We start from the raw sequence: 17708 nt of genomic DNA, 5'->3' as shown, positions 1-17708 counted from the left end.
ATACAGTGAATAAATTTGTCCTTTACATGAAAAGAAAATAAGCAGTTATTACATGGGAGGACAAGGTTAATAAGAACAAATGTAACAGCGTATTTCCTTGGCCATTCAAAACCCATCCATAAGACTCTCTAGAGCTAAAGTGTGGTGTGAATGGCAACGGGGAGATTTTATGTTAATCAATGAATATTTATTAAGTGCTTACTATGGGACAGGCATTGTACTGAGGGGCGGAGAGGCAGAGGCACGCATAGCGGTACATGCCTCCAACCTTCAGGCTCATCTGACTGAAGAGACGTGTGGTAAGTGTATGTATATATGACATGATACAGGGTAACTTTGGGTGGGAAGACACTAGTGCCTTGGGGGACCAAGTACAGCCTGCAGGGAAAGTCCATGAGACAGAGGATGTGGGGTGGAGAGCATTGCAGCCATTCATACACTAAGGTTCCAGAATGGAATACAGCAAGCAGAGCGCTCTGGGCCAGAGAACATATGGAGGGAAGCAATGTGTAAGAAGACTAGAGAGGCAGAGAGGGGCTTTAAATGCCAAATAAAGGAGTTTGTAGTTGATCCTGGAGGCAAGAAGGAGCCACTGGAGTTAATGGAGTCCCTACTCAACTAGGTCACATCTTCACTTTAGGAAAATCACTTTGGTGACTAAATGGAGGATGAATTGAAACTCAGTGATATGTATCAGTTGAGATGAAACAGTGGTAGCTGTGTGAGTGGAGGAGGGATGTAGGGAGAGATATTGTGAAGACTGAAATTAGATCCGGCAAGTGATTGGCTGTGTGCGGTACATGAGAGTGGGGAGCTGAGACTGATATCTGGACAATTAAAAGGATGGTACTCCCAACACTAGTGATGTTCAGAAGAGAAATCGGTTTTGACAAAAAGATAATGAGTTATGTTTTGGACATGTTGAGTCTCAAGTAGCCAGTCTGAAACAACTAATAGGTGATTGGGGACAAGCTCAGAAGAGAGATTAGGTCTGTAGAAATCTGGGAGACATCACCAATGAGGTAATAATTGAACCCATGGATTTGATGAGATCCCCAAATGAGAAAAAAGAGGGGCCTTGGGGAACACCCACAGTTAGTGGGTATGTGACATGGCTGTCTAACATGGATAATGATCCAGCCAAAGGGACAGAGATAGGAGCAGTCAGATGGGTAAGAGAATTAAAAGAGCAGTGTCTCAGAAACCAAGAAGAGAATATATTGAGGAGGAACTGGTCAGCAGCATCATATGATGTAGAGAAGTCAATTGGGTTGTGATTGAGTTCTTCAGTTTTTCTTCAACTAATAACTAGCATAGCTAGCTAGCATTTGTAAAGCACTTGAGAATGTGTAAAACGCTTTACATATATCTCATTTTATCTTCACACTAACCTTGGGAAGTAGGCTCCATCATTATCCTCATTTTATAGGTGAGAAAACTGTGACACACTGAAGTTGTTACTTGTCCAAGATCACATGTTGCCAGAGGAAGTTTTGCACCAGGGTCTCTGGCTCAAGGTTAGCACTCTGTCCACTGCTACATAATGCTGGGTTTACTTAAAAAACTGTAACCGTTAACCACTAAGTAGAACTACCTAATGTAAATACCCTTGTCTTCTAATCACATGCCCAAAGAACAGTCAACAGTCATAGCTTCTGCAGATAATTTGTAATTATTTCTGTACTAGAACATAAGAAACTGAGAAAAAACTCAGAAAAAATATATATTGTGAAGAATCAAGTACCTCATGAATTAGTTAATTTAGCTCACAAAGGTTTTTTTTTTTAAGAATGAGAATTTCCTTATTCATGATCTTTTTTTAACATATAGAAATTTATGTTGAGAAAGGGGGAAATGACACATCCCCAAAAGTATTTCTCTGATACAATTTCTTTTCACAGTTCTGTATATGACTTTGCAGTGGTTTTAAGTTAGCTGGACTCAAAGTTGGTGCAAAATCTGATGCTAGAAATATACATTTCTTTAGCACTTTAAGGTTTTAAAAGCCCATCATCGTTTGTTGTAGAGGTTGTGGAATTTGGAATGAAGTGAAGAAAGTAACCAAAACATCTCTCTCCTTTGACCCAGAGATCCTACCACTAGTCATATACCCCAAGAAAAAAGTGACAAAAAGGCCCCATATGTGCCACAATATTTATAGCATCACTTTTCATGATAGCAAAGAACTGAACGTACAAAGTAGTAGTTACCCTTCAATTGAGGAATAGTTAAACGAATTGTAGTACATGAATGAAATGAACTATTACTATGCTATGAGAAAGAATGAATATGATAAGTACAAAGACACATGGAAATACTTAAATGAACTGATGCAAAGTGAAGTAAGCAGAACCAGCAAAATAGTTACTACAGCAATGTAAATGAGAGGAAAAAACCCAAGAAAATGAAACATTTGCAAAATAACGACCAAGCTTGGTTCCAGAGAAGGTATAAGAAAAGACACCTTCCGTTCTTTCCAGAAGTGAGGAGAAGTGAAATAACTGCATAATTTCAGACTATTTTGATATATGTTGATTAGATTTTCAGATTTTTTTTTTTCAAAAAAGAATGTTGTAAAAGATGGCCCTCTGGGACAAGGTGGGGAGAAAAGACAGGCAAAGTAAGGGAAGGGAACAAGTATTTATTAAGCGGCTCCTGTGTGCTAGGCACTATATTCAGTGCTTTACAAATATAACCTTGCCAGGCCTAGAGGCCTGAGGGCTACCCGAGTCTTACCTTACCTGTCCCAGGTCTTCGGTTGGCCAAACCGGATAAACGTATGAGAGAAGAAACTTTCCGGAGTCGAACAAGGGTTAGGCTTTATTCAGGGTCCTGGTTACATGTGCAGGGGGAACTCTTCCTTAGGAGGGAGAGAGAAGTCTCCCAAGGAGGCAAAGATCTTACAGTAAGAGATTGGAAGCAGAAGTGTAAGTGGGGAGAGAGGGGGAGGGGAGAGCGAAGAGAGGAAAAACGGAGCCTTCTGTCCTGTCAGGGCCCCTCAGTGCTAAGAGCGCCTTCAGGCTTTCCTGACCCTAATTAAGCTCTCCGGCTGCGTAGTTTGCACCTGAATACCGTGCCTGTTAGATAACAATAGGTGTGCCCAGACCCAGGCCAATCTCGAGGGCGGGGAGAGCTCTCTCCCATCACGTTTCTCACGGGAAGAGGCGGAAATACACGAGATAGCTCGGTCTCACTCCTCGATTCCCTGCTGTTTTCTGGGGGGCCTCATGAGAACTCTAAGATTTAGAAGTTCCCACCTTTACCTGACCGAGACTGTCCACATGGAATTGAGCTTCCACCCCCAACATAACCTCATTTGATTTTCACAACTATCCAGGGACTTAGGAACTATTATCCCTCTTTTATGGTTGAGGGAACTGAGGCAGGCAAAGGTGAAATAAGTTGCTCAGGGTCATACAACTAGTCGGTAGCTAAGACTAGAATGGAATTCAGAATTTATGACTCCAAGGCTAGCTAGCACTCTGTCCACTGCATCACTTAGCTGCAGTGGGAAATGTTGCTAGATGATATAAAAACAAAAGGCATCAATAAAAATGTGTTTTTTTAAAATACCACCCACATCAACCCAATAATAAAAGTAGTACAGATATTTCCATTTTTTTTTCAGATTATGCAAGTGAAGTGCCAAAGATCACTTCCCCAGGATCACACAAATTAATGTTAAAGCTAGGACTTTAATGCAAGACTTCCCCTTAACCCCAGTGTCTGTTTTCACTACGCCATGCTGTTTCCTGCAGTGGAATACCACAAAGACATATTTTGCTTTTTTGCATTTGACCATATTTGTATGTTTTTGTTTTCTAAATTAAAAATGTATCTGTAAATAAGAAAAGTCTATACTACTACCCTCCTGCCCCCTTCACTCCTCTTACCAGCATTAATTACTGTACTGCCATTACTGTTTTCTAAGAAGGGAGAAACTAAAGAAATAATGGCTTCATTCTCCTTTTCCTCCATCTCGTCCAATCTATCAATAATTCTGCTTTGCACCAAAAAGTGTCAAATTGACATTTCATATTGAGCCAAGACTTGAGAATCATTCTAGAGAAAGAACATCTTACCTTATGCAGCTGTCTAATAAACATGTCCCTTAGAATGATTTGAATTATTAGACACAGGACTCTTTATACAAAATAATTAAAACTGTTCACTACAGAAAAGGCTAAGATGCAGGGAGGCAACTAGGTGGCACAGTGGAAAGAGTGCCCCATCTGGAGTGTCTTGTGTGATGCAGGGCAAGTCACATAACCCTGTTTGCCTCAGTTTTTTCATCTGTGAAATGAATTGGAGAAGGAAATGGCAAAACACTCCGGGATCTTTGCCAAGAAAACCTCAAATGAAGTCACAGAGAATTGGACATGACTGAACATCAACAACGATGAAGGAGACTGGCAAAGATGGCAGAGTGGGAAGAAGTATTACAGCCCAGCTTTTTCCCACAATAACCCTGAGAAAGATCAAGGGAGAACATTAGACCAAGTGGTGACCAGGAAACTCAAGGAAAAGCCATAATGAGTCATTTTTCCTATCCTGGAAAAAAAAAAGTCCATCCAGGAAGGTCCATGCCTGTGTCTTCCAGCTTGAGAGTTGTGTAGGAGCCTATGACTATACATAGGGAAAACAAAAAGATTGACCCAACAGCTGCATCTTTCTGAGCAGAGAGCAGGACCTCAAGATGTAACACAGACTAAAGCTAGGACCTACAGCTGAGTAACCATACCCAGAACTGCACACATTTGGTGAGCCTCTAACTCTAGATCTCAGCCCATAGACCTAGGTTTGGGCTTGCAGCTTAGTAACCAGGGCAGGAACTTCAGACCAAAGGTAAGCCTATAAGCTCTGTAGCTCTGAATCTGCAGAGCTTTCTAGCTACTTGACAAATCTGGGCCCACCAAATGTCTCATGGAGCTCCAACTAAGTACAAGGTTGTGTTACACAGACACAAAAGGGGGTTGAGCATGAGGAGAGATCAGACTAGAAGGGCAGCAATCAGACTTCAAGCCACTTAGGGACTGCCGAACATTTTTCAGCTCTGGCCAAGGACGCACCTGAGATCTGTAAAGAACACAGCTCTCAATACCCAGAGAAAGCAGCAGTAGGACCCCAGATAATACAGATCGGCATCACATAAGACCCCAACTTTCTCCCACAAGAGTTCAAATCCTGGCTTTAATACAAAGACCCAGTTCAAGAAATAAGACTATAGAATGATGAACAAAAGTGCAGACAAAGTCTGTTGGGGATCTAGAGAATGCCCAAGACACCTACTCAGAAGATACTGAAGTGTAACTAGGATTCCTAGAAGAAATGGAACAAGAGTTTTAAATATTATCCTCAAGGGAAAGAAATGGGAGAAGAAACAAGAGTTCTAGAGGAAAGACTTGGAAGAATGAACAGCCTAGTACAAGAAATATAAAAATTTACCCAAGTAACAGACTCTTTGAAAATGAAAAGAGACTAAAGATAATTTAATTATGTTCATGAGATAAGAAATGTTAAAACAAAGTCAAAAGATGGGGCAGAGGGAGAAAATATAAGGCATCTCATATCAAAAATAACAATACAGGTCAAACAAAAGAAAATGCAAAAATTACTGTAGTACCTGAAAGCCATGACACCTATACCCCCCGAAAAGAGCATAAGACACCATTTTTCAAAAAATCATCAATAAGAGGTAGAGACCGGATAGTGAACTAATAGAACAGGAAGATGTACAGTCTAGTTCCCCGACAAAACTTCCTCCACAGATATCTAGAAAACACACCAGACCAAATTCTGATTGGGAAATCCAAGAAAAAGTCACAGTGAGTCACTTTTTTTCTAAACCAATTTTTCTAAAGACAGATATATGGACATAGAAGAGATCTGGCCAGGAGTATACCTTATAATAGAGAATTCCAGTGCCCAGAAATTGAGAATCAAGACTATGTGCCAGGGCAGGGAAGAAATCCCAGGGGAATCCTGAACTACCCCAGCATTCAGAAATAGGTGCCATTTGGCAGATCTGTCACCCAAGTCTAGGTCACAGATTTTAGTTACACAGTATTTTAAATAATCCTTTGACAGTAGAATGCTATGAATAGGTGTACACCCCTCAAAATGTGCATGACCCCAAGAGTTCCTTTACTTCTTATTTTACCCAATCTGTGGCCTACCTATTCCTGTAGCTAGAGGTACATGCCCTACTCCACATTTTGGTCTTCTAGAAGGCTGTGATAAGCCTTCCTGGTGGCTAAGAAAGTGAAAGTGCCTCATTCACCTGGTCAGAAAAAGTAAGATAGAACATCACCCACCATTAAGTTCTCTTAGGAAATACCCAGCCAACCTAGGAAGCAAGCTACTGGAACTCCTATAGATTCTTTCTAATCAAGACCTTGTACCTCTGACCCCAAGGTCATGTGTATGCTCTCCACTCATGGAATGTGCCAAGAAAATTGTTCTCTATAGGCATTACCTAGATCTCTGCCAAGCTGCTCTCTTGGGTCATCATATTCTTCCTCTCACCACCCTGTGCCATTTGCCTCTGAACTTTGCTGACCCACTGCTGGCTGTGATATGCCAGTGCACCGCCAATAAACCTGCCCTGAGTGACAGGCATTTGTCCCTTCCAGTATTTCAGGAACCAGATCCAGTGTGAGCAGTTCTAATAGATATGGGGTGCTGTCAGAACCTTAGCAGCAGCCCCACTATCCTGATGAGCATAGCATTATGATTCAGGATGTTATTATAGCATAGCATTGTGATTCAGAACATAAGGACTGTAGCCCCAGCAAATAGGGACTCCTGCTCCTTGAGAACTGCTCTATTAGTGAAGTAACTGGACCATGAAGCATACATCCATGGTGGAGAGGAGCAGTTGCAGTATAAGGGGCCCTAGCTGGGTACTGAACAAAGAACAGATTGAGAAGCAAACAATATCTGGGAGACTATGATCCCAGCAGCAGAACAATGACTCAGCTTTGATGACTTTAGTCTATCATGGAAGCCAGCATTGGAAAAACTAGGGCAGGAGTTACAAACCAAAGGGGAGCTGGCTGTTGCTTTGAACCTGCAGAGACTCCAAGCCAGATTAGGGAAAGAGGCCATTCTTTGCCTCATTTTTTATTAAGCTGAATGGGTGTTGCCTCAGTCAGAGAGACCTGTTAAAGACCTTAGCTTGAAAAGGACAATGTGCTCTACTGCATCCTCGACCATCTCCATATCTGGCCACTGGATCCAGATGGCTCCAAAGGAGAAAGTGAGGCTGGTGACTTTGCACTCCCTCACTTAAATCTAGTTCACTTGCATGTTACAGCATCACCTCACCGATACCATGGTCCTCTTTGAGAACAAAAGATAACAGCAATTGAGTCTAGCACCAATTTAATGAAATTGTCAGTCTTGGGCAAGTTAATAGATGCAAACTTAGGACAGGCAAGCAGCGAACAGACATTGCCCTAGATCACACCTCTTTGAGAGCACTGAAATCTTTCAGATTCCCAGACTGATCTGTAAAAACAGGATGTAGAAGCTTAGGCCAGATAACCCCTCCCCAAAATGTCCGGTGCTCAACACTAACAAAGTCCAAAGTCAAGGAGTAGGCTGAAAGAATAAGCAGAAGAAGAAGAAAAAAATGCCGCTGTAAGAAGCTGTTGTGGCAACAGAGAAATTCAAGACATAAACGGAAGAAAAGAATGATTCAAGAATATCTACAAAGCCTCAAAGGAAAAAAAATACCACTTGGATACAAATCCAACAAGAATTTCTAGAAGAGGGGCAGAGCCAAGATGGCAGAGTAGAAAGACACACATATGCTGGCTCTCCCCACACAGCCTATAAAATACCTGTAGAGAAGGACTCTCAACAAATTTTGGAGCAGCAGAAGTGGAGAACAACAGAGTGGAGGAGATTTCCAGCCCAGGGTGACCTGAAAGGCCCACGGGAAATGTCTGCTGCACCAGAAGTGGAGCAGAGCCCAGCCCAGCCTTGGCTGCCCAGCGTGCGGCTCACGAACAGCCCTTGGAGGCAGAATCTCCAGCCACAGTACCAGGGTTCGAAGGTCCCTCAAGCCACAGGTGCCAAAGGTCAGTGACAGGGTTTTTTCACCTGGCAGGGAAGGGAGAAGGGCCTTCCCACAGCTCCTACCTTAGGCAGTGGCCACAGAGGCCACATCAGGCAAGCAGCAGCAGATCCCACAGCAGCCCCTACAGCAGCCTGAATCCAATTGTTGGATTGTAAAAACCCTGGGGTCACTGAGGAGCTGATTATTACCTCGCACTGTGTAGAGGCCCTGAGGGACCTGATCTTTATCTCACACTGAATGGCAGCACTGCCCATGCAGTTTATCTGAATCTCAGCCCCCAGTGCTGGCTTGGTGGTACTGGAGACCAGGTGGCTGTAGAGAGGAAATTCTGCTAAGATTCTGGGCACAAAAATCTCTCCCTGCTCCCAGACCAGTGTACATGCTTCATTGTGCCACCTTGGAGGAACTGAGATCTTACAGATTCCCAGAGTATACCCTACTCTTGGCAAAGGACCCAAAATCAAGTAACTGGTTGGGAAAATGCCCAAAAAAGGGGAAAAAAAATAAGACTATAGAAGGTTACCATCAGGGAAAGACATAAAAGTCAAGGCTTCTGTATCCCAAACATCCAAAATAAATATTCAATGGTCTCAGGCCATGGAAGAGCTCAAAAAGGATTTTGAAAATCAAGTTAGAGAGGTGGAGGAAAAATTGTGAAGAGAAATGAGAGAGATGCAAGAAAAGCATGAAAAAGTGGGTCAACAGCTTGCTAAAGGAGACCCCAAAAAATGCTGAAGAAAATAACACCTGGAAAAATAGGCTAACTCAATTGGCAAAAGAGGTCCAAAAAGCCAGTGAGGAGAAGAATGCTTTAAAAAGCAGCATTAGCCAAATGGAAAAGGAGGTTCAAAAGCTCACTGAACAAAATCGTAAAATTAGAATGGAACAAATGGAGGCTAATGACTTTATGAGAAACCAAGAAATCACAAAACAAAACCAAAAGAATGAAAAAATGGAAGATAATGTGAAATATCTCACTGGAAAAACAACTGACCTGGAAAATAGATCCAGGAGAGACAAAGTAAAAATTATGGGTCTACCTGAAAACCATGATCAAAAAAAAAGCCTAGACATCATCTTTCATGAAATTAACAAGGAAAATTGCCCTGATATTCTAGAACCAGGGGGTAAAATAAATATTGAAAGAATCCACCAATCTCCTCCTGAAAGAGATCCAAAAAGAGAAACTTCTAGGAACACTGTGGCCAAATTCCAGAGTTCCCTGGTCAAGGAGAAAATATTGCAAGCAGCTAGAAAGAAACACTTCAAGTACTGTGGAAATACAATCAGGATAACACAAGATCTAGCAGCTTCTACATTAAGGGATCAAATGGCTTGGAATAGGATATTCCAGAAGTCAAAGGAACTGGGATTAAAACCAAGAATCACCTACCCAGCAAAACTGAGTATAATACTTCAGGGGGAAAAATGGCCTTTCAGTGAAATAGAGGACTTTCAAGCATTCTTGATGAAAAGACCAGAGCTGAAAAGAAAATTTGACTTTCAAACACAAGAATCAAGAGAAGCATGAAAAGGTAAACAACAAAGAGAAATCATAAGGGACTTACTAAAGTTGAACTGTTTACATTCCTACATGAAAAGACAATATTTGTAACTCTTGAAACTTTTTCAGTATCTGGGTAGTTGGTGAGATTACACACACAGCACAGGGTGAATTGAATAGGGTGAGATCATATCTTTAAAAAATGAAATTAAGGGGTGAGAGAGAAAGATATTGGGAGGAGAAAGGGAGAAATGGAATGGGGTAAATTATCTCTCATAAAAGAGGCAAGTAAAAGACTTTTCAGTGGAGGGAAAAAGGGGGGAGGTGAGAGAAAAAACATGAAGCTTACTCTCATCACATTCAACTAAAGGGAGGAATAAAATGCACACTCAGTTTTGGCATGAAAACCTATCTTACCATACAGGAAAGTGGGGGAGAAGGGGACAAGCAGGGTGAGCGGGATGATGGAAGGGAGGGCAGTGGGAGGAGGGAGCAATTAGAATTCAACACTCTTGGGCAGGGACAGGATCGAAAAAGAGAATAGAAGAAATGGGGGGCAGGATAGGAGTATAGTTAGTCTTACACAACACAACTATTATGGAAGTCATTTGCAAAACTACACATATATGGCCTATATTGAATTGCTTGCCTTCCCAATGGGGATGGGTAGGGAGGGAGGGAAGAAGAGAAGTTGGAACTCAAAGTTTTAGGAACAACTATTGAGTATTGTTCTTGCATATAACTAGAAAATAAGAAATACAGGTAATGGAGTATAGAAAGTTATCTTGCCCTACAGGACAAAAGAGAGGATGGGGATAAAGGAAGGAAGGGATGTTAGAATTAAGGGCAGATTGGTGATAGGGGTAATTAGAATGCTCGGTATTTTGGGGTGGGAGAGGGGAGAAATGGGGAGAAAATTTGGAACCCAAAATTTTGTGGAAATGAATGTTGAAAACTTAAATAAATTTAAATACAAAAAAAAAAGAATTTCTAGAAGAGTTAGATCAGAAGTTTGTTGGGTGTTTTATTTTTAAGAACAAACAAATTTTTAAAACCACGTGAGAGTAGTAGGGAGAAAAATAGAAAAAGAAGTAAGAATTAGGGAAGAAAGATACGAAAAGAAAATTAACAGCTTGGAAAAAGAGGCACAAACCTTAATGCCTTGAATTTTTTAATTGGCCAATGGAAGCTGATGACTCCAGGCGATGTCAAGAAATAATAAAATGAAGTTAAAAGTTGGGGCAGGGGGGAGTTGCTGGAATGGAAGGGATGTAAAACATAGAAAAAACTATTGATCTGGAAAATTAGTTGGAAAAAAAAATGGAAGACCTAAAACCCAAGAACAATAGCCAAAAAAAAAAAAAAAAAAAAGCCTAGACAACATATTTCAAGAGATGGTAAAAGAAAACTGCCCACATATCCTAGAACCAGAGGACAAAGTAGAAATTGAAAGAATCCATTAGTCAACTCCTAAAAGAAACCCCAAAATGAAAACTTGGAATATTGTAACCAAAAATCTAGAGCTCATAGAGTAAGGGGGGAAAATACTGCAGGTAGCCAGAAAGAAAGAATTCAAGTCCTGAGGAGTCACAGTCAGAATCACACAAAGTTTGTAGCCATGATCTTAGAAGAACAGAGAGTGTGGAATATGATATTCTAGAAAGCAAAGTATATAGGCTTATAGCCAAGGATAATCTACCTGCAGGGTAATAGGCATCTAATGAAACAGAAGACTTTTTTTTTCAATTTCCAATGAATACACCAGAGCTGAGTAGAAAATTTAATATGCAACAATAGCGCCAAGAGAAGCATTTTAAAAAGTGAAAAATCATAAGGGACCACGCAAGGTTAAATTGTTTACATTCTTACATGAGGAAATGATGCATGTAGCCCCTCACAACTTTATCATCATCAAAGGTCATAAAGGGAGTTTAATTAGACCCCTCAAGTGATTTTATTATGGTTTCATGATCTTAAACAATGAATAGAAAGGGTGAGGGAAGAGAATACACTGGGAAATGGGAAGGAAGAGGAAGAATGGAGAAAATAATTTCTTATAAATGGAATGTACAAGTAAAAGTCTATACAAGGGAGTAAGGGAGGGTAGGTGACACAATCACTCATCTGAACTAGTCAAAGGAGGAAAGAATACACATAGATATATACACAGTTGGGTACATAAAGATTTCACCCAACAGGGAAACAGGATGAAATGTGATTAAAGGGGGAAGAATAAGAGAGAGGACATATTAAGGGAGAGAATAGTCAAGAAGCAAAACCAACTCTTAAAGAAGTGGCAGAGAAAAGAAGGTCAGGAAAAGTTTAAGAGAATAGGATAGCACAAAATATACAACTAGCAATCATAAATGTGAATGAGATGAACTCATAAATATGGATAGTAGAATAGATTAGAAACTAAAATCCAGCAACATATTGTTTTCAAGAAACATACTTGAAACAAAGATATACACTGAATTAAGAATCTATTAAGCTGAGGGTGAAGCCAAGATGGCAGAGTAAAAGCAGGAATCTCCCTGAGCTCTTCCCTCAAAGCCCTCCAAATACCTGTAAAAAAAAAAATGACTCTAAACAAATTCTAGAGGTACAGAACCCACAAAATGACAGTGTGAAACAAATTCCCAGCCCAAGACAACCTGGAAAGTCAACAGGAAGGGCCTTTCACACCAGGCAGGGAGCAGAGCACAGTCTGGCGTGGAACTCATGGGCACTGAAGACCAGAGCAGACCTCGGGGGACTGAATCATTGGCAGTTATAGCAATTTCTAGACTTCTCAACCCACAAACAACAAAAAGGTCAGTAGGAAAATTCTGTAGGAACTGGGTGAAAGAAGAGCCCATGGTTTGACAGAGGCTGCTTCTGGAGCTCTGGGCCCACAGATGGTGGGGGATTGAGTGGCTGATACAAAATTCTTGAAGCCTGGGACAGTACACCCACCCCCACTCCCACTCCCACTGGAAACAGAGTTCCACCTTGACAAAGAATTTAAAAGTCAAGAGTTTGGCTGGGAAGATGAGAAAACAGGGTAAAAGAACTCAGACTATAGAATCTTATTTTGGTGACAAGGAAGATCGGGGCATACAACCAGAGGAGAGCAACACAGTCAAAGGTCCTACATCAAAAACTTCCAAGAGGAATGTGAATTGGTCACAGGCCATGGAGGAGCTCAAAAAGGATTTTGAAAATCAAGTAAGAGAAGTAGAGGAAAAATTGGGAAGAGAAATGTGAGTGATACAAGAAAACTATGAATATCGAGTCAACAACTTGCTAAAGGAGACCCAAAAAAATACTGAAGCAAATAACACCTTAAAAAATAGACTAACCTGGGAACTTTCCAGAAAACTCAATGAGAGGTGGAGGACAGCAGCTGCTACTGCCCAACCTCCATGCACAAGAACTCACATCCCCTTCCTCCCATCTTCTCTTTATTCCACTCCATCCCCCAACATCCCCACCAGCTCCTGGGCAGTCCCCTCTCACCCCACCCCAGACGTGGGCATTTCAACACCGGGCATACTGCGAGCATTGCTCCCCAGCTATAAAAAATGGTGAAGGAAAGGACTTACTATGATGTTTTGGGAGTAAAACCCAGTGCCTCCCAGGAAGAACTAAAAAAGGCATATAGAAAACTAGCCTTAAAATAGCACCCAGATAAGAATCCAAATGAAGGAAAAAAGTTCAAGCAGATTTCTCAAGCTTATGAAGTGCTTTCTGATGCAAAGAAAAGAGACTTATATGACAAAGATGGAGAACAAGCCATCAAAGAGGGTGGCTCTGGTGGTGGCTTTGGTTCTCTAATGGATATCTTTGATATGTTTTTTGGAGGAGGTGGGAGAAGGCAACGTGAACAGAGAGGTAAAAATGTTATCCATCAATTGTCAGTGACCTTAGAAGATTTATATAATAGTGCAACGAGAAAACTGGCCTTGCAAAAGAATGTGATTTGTGATAAATGTGAAGGATGGGATGGAAAGAAAAGAGCTAGAAAGCTGTCCCAATTGCAGAGGTACTGGAATGCAAATAAGAATTCATCAGATAGGACCTGGAATGGTTCAGCAAATTCAATCAGTTTGCATGGAATGCCAAGGGCATGGGAAACAAATCAGCCCTAAAGATAGATGTAAAAGCTGTAATGGAAGGAAAATTGTCCAAGAGAAGAAAATTCTGGAGGTTCGTATTGACAAGGGCATGAAAGATGGTCAAAAGATAACATTCCATGGTGAAGGTGACCAGGAACCAGGACTAGAGCCAGGAGACATTATCATTGTTTTGGATCAGAAGGATAATGCTATATTTACATGATGTGGTGAGGACCTTTTCATGTGTATGGATATCAAATTGGTTGAAACATTGTGTGGCTTTCAGAAACTAATAACAACTCTTGATAATAGAACTATAGTCATTACTTCTCATCCTGGTCAGATTGTTAAACATGGAGATATCAAATGTGTGCTGAATGAAGGTATGCCCATTTATTGCCGACCTTATGAGAAAAGAATTCTAATAATTGAATTTAAGGTAAACTTCCCAGAGAATGGCTTTCTTCATCAGATAAGTTGTCGTTGTTGGAAAAATTACTGCCTGAAAGAAAGGAAGTAGAGGAGACTGAAGATATGGATCAGGTAGAACTGGTGGACTTTGACCCATCTCAAGAAAGAAGACACCATTACAATGGAGAAGCCTATGAGGATGATGAGCATCATCCCAGAGGAGAGGTTCAGTGTCAGACCTCTTAATGGGGGGGAGGGGCAGTGAATACCCTTCATTGTAATGCTGGCTTTTGTATGCAGTAGTGAATGAGTGAAGGACTACAATCATCTTAACACACTCACTACTACTTATTGTTTTTGTTGTGATATTCAACTATAGTTGTGTTTTAAAAAGCTAATAAAATCAGTAACATAAAATGCTGACTTTGCAATTTATGATGTTCAGTGTGCAGGATAGTTAATTATTTCCTTATTGGTAAAGAAGCCCCCAAGCATTTTTTCATGACTAGTACTTTTTGTTTCAATGTGTATATGCATAGCTTAGACTGGTTTGATTTTTGGTTAACTAAATGTACACAAGCATTTATAATTGTTAACCTCTGAAATTAAAATTTTGTACTAAAAAAAAATATAGACTAACCCAAATGGTAAAAGAAAGCTGGGAAGCCAATAAGGAGAAGAATGCTTTAAAAAACAGAAATGGCCAAATGGAAAATGAAGCCCAAAGGTTCACTGAAGAAAATAATTCCTTCAAAATTAGAATGGAGCAAATGGAAGCTAATGACTTTATGAGAAATCAAGAAATTATTAAACAGAAACCAAAGAATGAAAAAATAGAAGATAACATGAAATATCTCATTGGAAAAACTACTGACCTGGAAAAATAGATCCAAGAGAGAGAATTTTAAAATTATTGGACTACCTGGAAGCCATGATTTAAAAAAAAAAAAAAAGACCCTAGACATCATCTTTCAAGAAATTGTCAAGGAAAACTGACCTGGTAATCTAGAACCAGAGGATAAAATAGAAATTGAAAGAATCCACCAATCACCTCTGGAAAGAGATACTAACAGGAAAACTCCTAGGAATATTGTAGCCAAATTCCAGAGTTCAAATTCCAGATCAAGGAGAAAATATTGCAAGCAGCCAGGAAAAAAAACAATTTGAGTATTATGGAAATACAATTACGATAACACAAGATCTAGCAGCTTCTACATTAAGGGATCAGAAGTCTTGGAATATGAAATTCAGGAGGTCAGAAGAGGTAGGATTAAAACCAAGAATAAGCATTCTTGATGAAAAGACCAGAGCTGAATAGAACATTTGACTTTCAGATGCAAAGACTCAAGAGAAGTAAGAAAAGGTAAACAGGAAAGGAAAATCATAAGAGACTTAAAGTTGAACTGTTTACATTCCTACATGGAAAGATGATATTTTTAACTCATGAGACCTTTCTCAGTATTAGAGTAGTTGGAGGAAATAGATACATAGATAGATAGAGGGCATAGGGTGAGTTGAATATGAAGGGATGATATCTAAAAAATAAAATTTAGAGGTGAGAGAGGAATACATTGGGAGAAGGAGAAAGTTAGAGATAGAATAGGGTAAATTATCTCACATAAAATAAGCTAGAAAAAGTTTTCACAATGGCAGGGAAGAAGGGGGAGGTGAGAAGGAATGAGTGAACCTTACTCTTATTGGATTTGGTTTAAGGAGGGAATAACAAACATACTCAATTGGGTATCTTGGTCTACAATAAAGTGGGGGAGAAGAGGATAAGAGAAGGGTTGGGAGAATGATAGAAAGGAGGGCAGATTGGGGGAGGATGTAGTCAGAAGCAAACATTTTAGAAAAGGGACAGGGTCAAGGGAAAAAATAAAATAATAGAGGGATGAGAGAGGATGAAGGAAAATATAGTTAGTCTTTTACAACATGACTTTTATGGAGGTGCTTTGCATAACTACACATGTATAAACTATATCTAATTGTTTGCCTTCCCAATGAGGGTAGGTGGGGAGGGAAGAAGGGAGAGAATTTGGAACTCAAAGTTTTAAAAACAAATGTTAAAAAGTTGTTTTTACATGCAACTGGGAGATAAAATATATAGGCATTGGGGTATAGAAATCTATCTTGCCCTTCAAGAAAGTAAAGAGGAAGGGGATAAGAAGGAGGTGATAAAAGGGAGCACAGACTAGGGGAAGGGGTAATCAGAATGCATGCTATCTTGGGGTGGGGTGGGGGAGGAGAAAGATGGGGAGAAAATTTGGAACTCCAAATCTTGTGGAAATAAATGTTGAAAACTAAAATAAATACATTTAAATTTGGAAAAAAAAAGAATCTATTACACTTCAGCTGAAATAGGAAAGGCAGTGGTAGTGATCATAATCTCAGACAAAGCAGATAAAAAAATGGATGTAATTAAAAGAAGTCAACAAGAAAACTACATTTTGCTAAAAGGTACCTTAGCCACCAAATTAATATCAGTAACAAAAATATATGCATAGTCCCTAACCCCTTAAAGGGAAAGTTAAATCACTTATAAGAAGAAATAGTAAAACTAATTATGGGACATCCCAATTTATCCCATCAGAGCTAGATAAATATAACCAAAAGATAAACAAGAAAGATAAGAAGCTTAGAAATCATAGGCATGATAGGAATTTTAGATATGATAGATATCTGGAAAATACTAAGTGGTAATAGGAAGATGTGTACCTATTTCTTAGCTGTGTGATGAACCTTCACAAAAATTGACCATGTTTTAGGGCATAAAAACCTTACAAATAAATGCAGAAAAACACAGATATTAAATTCATCTTTTACTGACACAGTGAAATAATAACATTCAATAAAGGACCTACAAAGCAAAGATTAACAATTGCATGGAAACTAAATAACAATCCTAAAGAATGAGTGGGTCAAAGAACAAATCGCAGAAACAATCAACAGTTTCATTAAAGATAATGAGAATGAGGGGCAACATATCAAAATTTGTGGAATGCAAAGAAAACAGTACTTAGCAGGAAAGTTATATCTATAAGTGCCTTCATCAGTAAAAGAGAGAAAGAGTAGATCAATAAATTGAACAAACAATTAAAAAAAACTAGAAAGCCAACAAACTTAAAACCCCCAAATCAAAACACCAAAATAGAAGTCCTGAAAATCAAAAAGACATTAACAAAATTGGAAGAAAACTGAATTAACAAAACTAGGATATGGGTTTAAAAAAAAATAAGCCATTAGCTATTTTGATTTTATAAATGAAATCAATCCAAATTATCTGTATCAAAAATGGAAAAGGTGAATTCAAAACCAATGATGAAGAAATAAAAGAAATTGAGAGCTATTGTGCCTAACTATATGACTAAAACTAATCATCTATAGAAAATGTGTGAATATTTACAAAAATATGTATTTCCCAGATTAATAAAACAAGAAATAGAATACTTAACCCTGTCTTAGAAAAATAAATTGGACCAGCCATAAATGAACGCCATAAGAAAAAAGCCAGGTCCAGATGAATTTACCAATGAAATCTAACTATTAAAGTACAATTAATTCCAATACTACATAAAGTATTGGGGAAAAAAATATAAAAATAAAAGATCCTATC

At 39.4% G+C, this 17708-nt stretch overlaps 1 pseudogene; it reads left to right on the top strand.

Moving 5' to 3' along the window:
* Nucleotides 1-37: 37 nt before the first annotated feature.
* LOC140496690 (dnaJ homolog subfamily A member 1 pseudogene) lies at nt 38-14342 on the top strand (annotated as a pseudogene).
* Nucleotides 14343-17708: the final 3366 nt, after the last annotated feature.

This window comes from Notamacropus eugenii, chromosome 3 (assembly GCF_028372415.1).
Source record: "Notamacropus eugenii isolate mMacEug1 chromosome 3, mMacEug1.pri_v2, whole genome shotgun sequence".
NCBI classification, from domain to species: Eukaryota; Metazoa; Chordata; class Mammalia; order Diprotodontia; family Macropodidae; genus Notamacropus; species Notamacropus eugenii.
Note: the sequence above shows the minus strand (reverse complement) of the source record. Positions and strands in the feature narration are given on the sequence as shown.